Genomic DNA, 6,496 nt, shown 5'->3' with positions numbered 1-6,496 from the left:
GTCTTATGTCCCTGAGGGCCACTGAAAGTTAAGTTTCATTAGCTGGATTTTAGAGATGATAAGTCATTCCTACTTTAAAATTCTAAAAGTCAAGGACACTAAAAATCTATAATTGTAAACTTAATGAAATAATTGGACTCAATTGGCAAAATTAATACCAAATTGTGAATGTCTTTCTATCATGTATGTACAGGTTAAATTTATATGTACAGCCTAAATTTAATCAGTTGGCAATGTTGCATTTATAATTATTTGATAGAATTAAATCAGTTTAAAAACATATCTGATAGTATTTGGTCTCAAATTTTAACTTACATTGCAGTATTTTGTGAATTAATGCACAAATAATTAAAAGACATCCTTTACAAATGAGTGTTAAGCATTTAATATTCATTAATAATATTGACCAGTTTAAGAACCAACTTAATTATCATCATATTTAATTTTTAACCCCATCTTATATTTAACTTATCCAAGATCAAACTGCTAATAATTTGGTGAGAATGTGCAGATGGTATGGTTTCTGATTCTTTGCCCAGTACTATTTTTACTGTACTTCACAGTATATCTTAAATATATTTGTCATCACTGCAATATAATTGTTTTCTTAATATCTTTCTTAAAAAATCTAAACTTATTAACATTTTAAAATATATAACATTATAAACAATACATATATTTGTCAAAGTATACTTACGATAGATCAGTTCTGAAATAAAATGATTGCCACTAACACATACATTATGGGTGGCTGTCTAAATCTTAACTTATCGTGTTCTTAAAATGTTATCTTGCCTGCATATTTATTTATTTAAGCTTTTAAAACTCCAATAAACCACTGCATTTTAGTAATATATTGATAAGAGATATTTCTATATCTGAACAATGTCACCTGATTGAATTGCCAGGCTTTTTTCCAGTCTTCCATTTTTTCACAATATCTACTAAGCTTCCCAATTTCAAAATTTAGGAGAGCTGTTTTTTGGCTTTTTTGTTTTTTTCTTTTAATCAGAAAATGTTGGTACTGGAAAGGTCATAAATGAATACTTCTATAAGTATGTTTAAAAATCGATTTTTAAAAAGTTAATTAACATACAGTACAAAAAATGCAATTTTGAAGCCATTTATTATATTGCAATTTTAATAATTAAGTCTTATTTTTCTTAAGAATTAACTCATTTCATGTCACTTTGCAAAACACATTGAGATGTGGATAGGTGAGCGAGTAAGAAATAACATCATGTACTTTAATTACTTTATATGTTTTAAAGGCAAATTAGTGTTTGGTATTATAATATTGAAATAAATTTATTACTCTTTTATTAAACATTAATTCCTACAAACTACTATAAACCATTTCTACTTTTGTACTCGTGTACAGCTTTCTCACGCTCTCTCAAGTTTCTAGAAAACTGTAATTGCTTTATGTTAGTAAGTATAATATAAATACATTTACCATTAAAAGTTGATCAGAATATTTTCTATAAAACATATTATTGATTTTGGTGTAACAATGCACGCTAAAGAATTTCTTGATTACTAATTTTTCAGTGAATGACTCATGGGGTTTTTTGACGAGTAGATTTAAAGATAATATATCATTATACTAGTGAAATGCTAACAGAATATCCTCCTTTCAACAAGGACCAAGACATAAATATTAAAATTCTTTTTATAAACCTGAGATCTAATTAACAGAAATGGAATTGGGGTTTCTTTTTAAAATTATGGAAAAACACTAACAATCTGACACTATGTTCACAGTTAAGTTAAAAAAAAGATTGTTTTCTGAATTTTAACATTTCAAAAAGTAATTGAATCAAGAGTGTAATTTTTAACACATAATACATAAAATAAAATTCTGAAATTGTAGTTCTACGTGGTCATTAGATGATCCTTTTCAATTGTTGGCATATATCCCTTAGTCTAATTTGTTCATTTCTTCAATTCAACTGTCTTCTGACTTTAAGCAACAGTATATGAACTCATTGTTATTACCTAATTATAAGTATAGAAGATTTTGATTTTCTAGTTTGCACAGTGAAGAACCTACTTCATGTAAAAACAGATATTTTTTTAAAATTTTGTAAAAGGAAAGTCATGTTTCTCCAGAAATAGTTGTCAAATGTTTGTGTGAATAAACATCACTTGAGGAGTCTGTGTAAAAAGCATGTTCTGAGACCCACTCTGAAAAATCCTAAACCATTGTACCTGAGTTAAGGGCCGTAAGTCTGCATTTTTTAATGAGTACCTCAAGTGATTCTAATGTCAAACTCTGTATATCATGATGACTCATAATCAGAGAACTAAAATGATTTTTTAAACTTCTCCTGAAGCAACTTTATGCTAGTAATTAGAAATGTTAGCAATTCACCATCCTTACAGAGAATAAGGACAATTTTAGCTCTCATGGTTCATTCTCGCTTTCCAAACAAAATCTGATATGGAATCATAATTTGTCCATTATTTCATTGATTTGATCAGTCAGTCATTGTCACTCTGCAGCTATTCGTTTGGTACCTCGTATATTGAGACTGGAGATACAAAGAAGAAACTCCTTCATGAAGTTTGCAGTTTAGTGAGGAGAAACAGTAATGACATAAGTCAGTAAGACAGAGAAAGACAAATACTGGATGAGGTCACCTATCTGTGGACTTTTTCAAAAAAACAAACTCACTGAAGCAGAGATCATATCTGTGGTTGCCAGAGGTGGGGGATAGTAGATGGTAGAATTAGGTGACGCTGGTCAAAAAGTACAAACTTAAAAGATAAATTAGCTCTGGGGTCGTAATGTTCAACATTATGATTATAGTTAGTGATACTGTATTATTGTATATTTGAAAGTTTCTAAGAGAGTAGGTCTTTAAAGTTCTCATCACACACACACACACACACACACCAAATTGTAACTGTGAGGTGATGGATGTTAACTAATCTTATTGTGGTAATCATTTTGCAATATAGTCACATATGAAATCATTATGTTATACACCTTATACATATATAATGTTGTATGTCCATTATATCTCAAAAGAACTGGGGAAAAACTCTAAAAAATCCAACTCCTCATGCCCAAGATTCAAAATTTTTCAAAATTTATGAGCAATATAGACAAATTTAGTCCTTTTTAAGATTTTTTTTATCACGCCATATAATTCCAGGTTATATTAATGTTATGTTGAAGGAATTTGGTTTGAAAACTTATCTTTCCTTTTATAAATGATATTAGATTGTTTATTGAAACTTTGTTTCTATGTAAGGATCATTGAAACTAACTAATAGGCACTTGAAATATTAATGCTACATCCAGTGAAATTTAACAGAAGAGAATATCTGAACTTATATGAGTTTATATACCTGGAAGCATAGAAGTACTGACCCTGTTTATTTTTTTTAGTACCAGTTGTTTATTTCAGTTATCTTCTCATCTCTATAATGTTCACAATAATAGTCTGTAGGTCTCCAATATTATATGACTGCTTCTAATTTCACAGAGGGATGTGGCTTCATGGGCTAAATCAATTTGTAATGTATAGTCTTCTGGTAAGGGCTATGAATTTTGATGCTAATTGCTAGATATAATTTCAGGGTACTTTTTATCAAGAATCATCTTAGGCAGAGAGACTAAAGTCCAAACTGAAACCACATTTGTAGAGTTTTAGTAGAAACAGTGTCATAGGCAAAAGAAAATGTTATCCAAATGAGAAAATAATTGCAAAGCTGGTGTTTTGAGAAGAAGAGAGAGAGACAGACAGAGAGGATTTTAAACAAATTTAAAAGGTACTTAAAGAGATGGCCCAGGGTGAAGGGAACCTATGTTCTAATCCTACTTCTTTGACCTGTGAACTTGGGGCCTGTAGTAGACAGAATAATGGCCTCCCTCAAGAGGTTCAGATGCTAATCCCAGAGAAAGACTTGATAGACCATTGCTGGCTTTGAAGTGGAAAGGGGTCTGTACTTCCAGTTTCTGGCCTGACATGTAAAGAGCGTGGAAGTTCTCACTCCCTCCTCAAAATAAAGAAAAAGCTGAAGAAACTGAATATCAACTTTTCTTAGATCTATAAGAAAAGTAAGGTCAAGGATAAATCACTGCCCTGAAAGCTGGAGAGATGGATACCAAAAATCACAGCTTTCCAACACCATAGTCAAGAGCAAAAACCCAAGTTGGAGCCAGAACCTATGGGAACACTTCAAATGTTATTGACAAATTGCCAAAGGTGCAATGTAAACTAGCTTGAAATCAAAACACCAGGGGCCAAGTTTGGGGGAACACAGCTCACATTTATGAGTTTTACCTCCAGGATCCTTACCAGCTTCTCACATTGAAGATCAGAGAAAGATCCCCTTAGGCTTCTTGTAGTTGGGAGAGGAAAAGTAACCATTTTGAAATACTCCCGAACATTCTGTTCCCTTTATAAAGAACTACACTCAAAAGAAATGGGCTTCCCGGGGGGCGCAGTGGTTGGGAGTCCGCCTGCCAATGCAGGGGACGCGGGTTCGTGCCCCGGTCTGGGAGGATCCCAAGTGCCGCGAAGCGGCTGGGTCCGTGAGCCATGGCCGCTGAGCCTGCGTGTCCGGAGCCCGCGCTCTGCAATGGGAGAGGCCACAACAGTGAGAGGCCCACGTACCGCAAAAAAAAAGGAACTATTTTACCAGAGCTTACCAACTTTGGGAAAGGGAAGTTAACCCTTACTAGCCTTCTCACCTACAGAGGGAAAAAAAGTGCTGAGAAGCACTGTTGAAGTCACAGCCTCAGAGCTCATGCTCACTAAAAAACTGAGACCTAATCATAGGATTACAGGATGCTCCCCCAACCCCACACCTTACCCCACAGAGACCAGGCTCCTGTATAATAAGGGACTACAGCTAAAAGGACTGCAAAGCTCAGACCCTTTTTAAGAAGACAAGCAGGAGACAAAATGAAAGACACTAGGGTAAACATTAGCCTCTAATGCATACAGCTATAGCAAACATTAACACAGTTTAACCTCTTGCCACATAAACTTAAAACCTCCCACTAAAGGCCTGTTTACTTCAGTACCTTTTTACCCAATACATCATGTGTGCTTTCAAAAAGATATTATAAGCCATGCTAAAAGCAAACAACTAAACAAATGAATGAAAAACCAAAAACAAACAAATAGAAAAAACCAGTTCAATAGACAAAGTGAGCATCAGAACCCAGACTGAGGTATAGCAGAGATTTTAGAATTATCAGACTGGGGATTTAAAGTAGTTATGTTTAGTATGCTGAACTAACAGAAAAGTGGAAAACATGGAAGAACTGATGGGTAACGTAAGAAGAGAAATGAAAACACTAAGAAAAAAGTTTTAAATGCTGGAAGTCAGAAACTTTATAACAGAAATGAAGGGTGCCCTTTGGACTCATCAATAGATTGGAAATTGCTGAGGAAAGAGTCAGTGAGCTAAAAGACATGTCAAAAGAAACTTCGCAAACTGAAAAGCAAGAGAAAAATGAAAAAAATCAAAAAGTACATCCAAGAACTATGATAAATATGATAAATATATAAACAATGTAATACATGTAATCCAGAAGAAGAGAGAAAGGGATGGAAAAATATTTGAGACGCTGAGGCGTCTGAGGAAGGGAGGGTGGCGGCAGCGGTGCTGGTGACTGAGCGGAGCCCAGTGACAGGATGTTGGTGTTGGTATTAGGAGACCTGCACATCCCACACTGGAGCAACAGTTTGCCAGCTAAATTCAAAAAACTGCTGGTGCCAGGAATGATTCAGCACACTCTCTGCACTGGAAACCTTTGTACCGAAGAGAGTTATGACTATCTCCAGACTCTGGCTGGCGATGTTCATATTGTGAGAGGAGACTTCAATGAGAATCTGAATTATCAAGAACAGAAAGTCGTTAACTGTTGGGCAGTTCAAAATTGGTTTGATCCATGGACATCAAGTTATTCCATGGGGAGATATGGCCAGCTTAGCTCTGTTGCAGAGGCAGTTTGATGTGGATATTCTTATTTCAGGACACACAGAAATATTTGAACATTTGAGCATGAAAATAAAGTCTACATTAATCCAGGTTCTGCCACAGGAGCATATAATGCCTTGGAAACAAACATTATTCCTTCATTTGTGTTGATGGATATCCAGGCTTCTACACTTGTCACTTGTGTGTATCAGCTAATTAGAGACGTCCTGAAAGTAGAACAAATCGAATACAAAAAATCATAAAGCGAGGCGTGTCCTGATGATTTTTCTGTTGGGTTTTTTTTTGTTTTTCATTTCCCTGTTCAACTCAAGTAATTAATCGTTTAAGAGCCACAAAATTGTATCACTTTTATAATATTTTGCAGTAAAACATAATCTCGTTTTCTGTTAATACAATGTTCTAAGCTTCTTGTAAACTATAAGATTATATTTAGTTTAAGTATATGATTTCTATGAAAAAATGTCCACCACATAGTAAATGGTCACATGTTAAGAAAAATTTATCCTTGTAAATATCTTCATGGTTGATATTT

General features: G+C 34.0%; 1 pseudogene across 1 annotated transcript; it reads left to right on the top strand.

The window, feature by feature from the left end:
* The first annotated feature begins 5,635 nt into the window (after positions 1-5,635).
* On the top strand, positions 5,636-6,206 carry LOC309820913 (vacuolar protein sorting-associated protein 29-like; annotated as a pseudogene). The gene has a single exon. The product of its transcript is annotated as a vacuolar protein sorting-associated protein 29-like (transcript).
* Positions 6,207-6,496: the final 290 nt, after the last annotated feature.

Source organism: Grampus griseus, assembly GCF_964374135.1.
Source record: "Grampus griseus genome assembly, chromosome: 3".
In the NCBI taxonomy this organism is placed as follows: Eukaryota; Metazoa; Chordata; class Mammalia; order Artiodactyla; family Delphinidae; genus Grampus; species Grampus griseus.
This window is presented reverse-complemented; position numbering and strand designations above follow the sequence as displayed.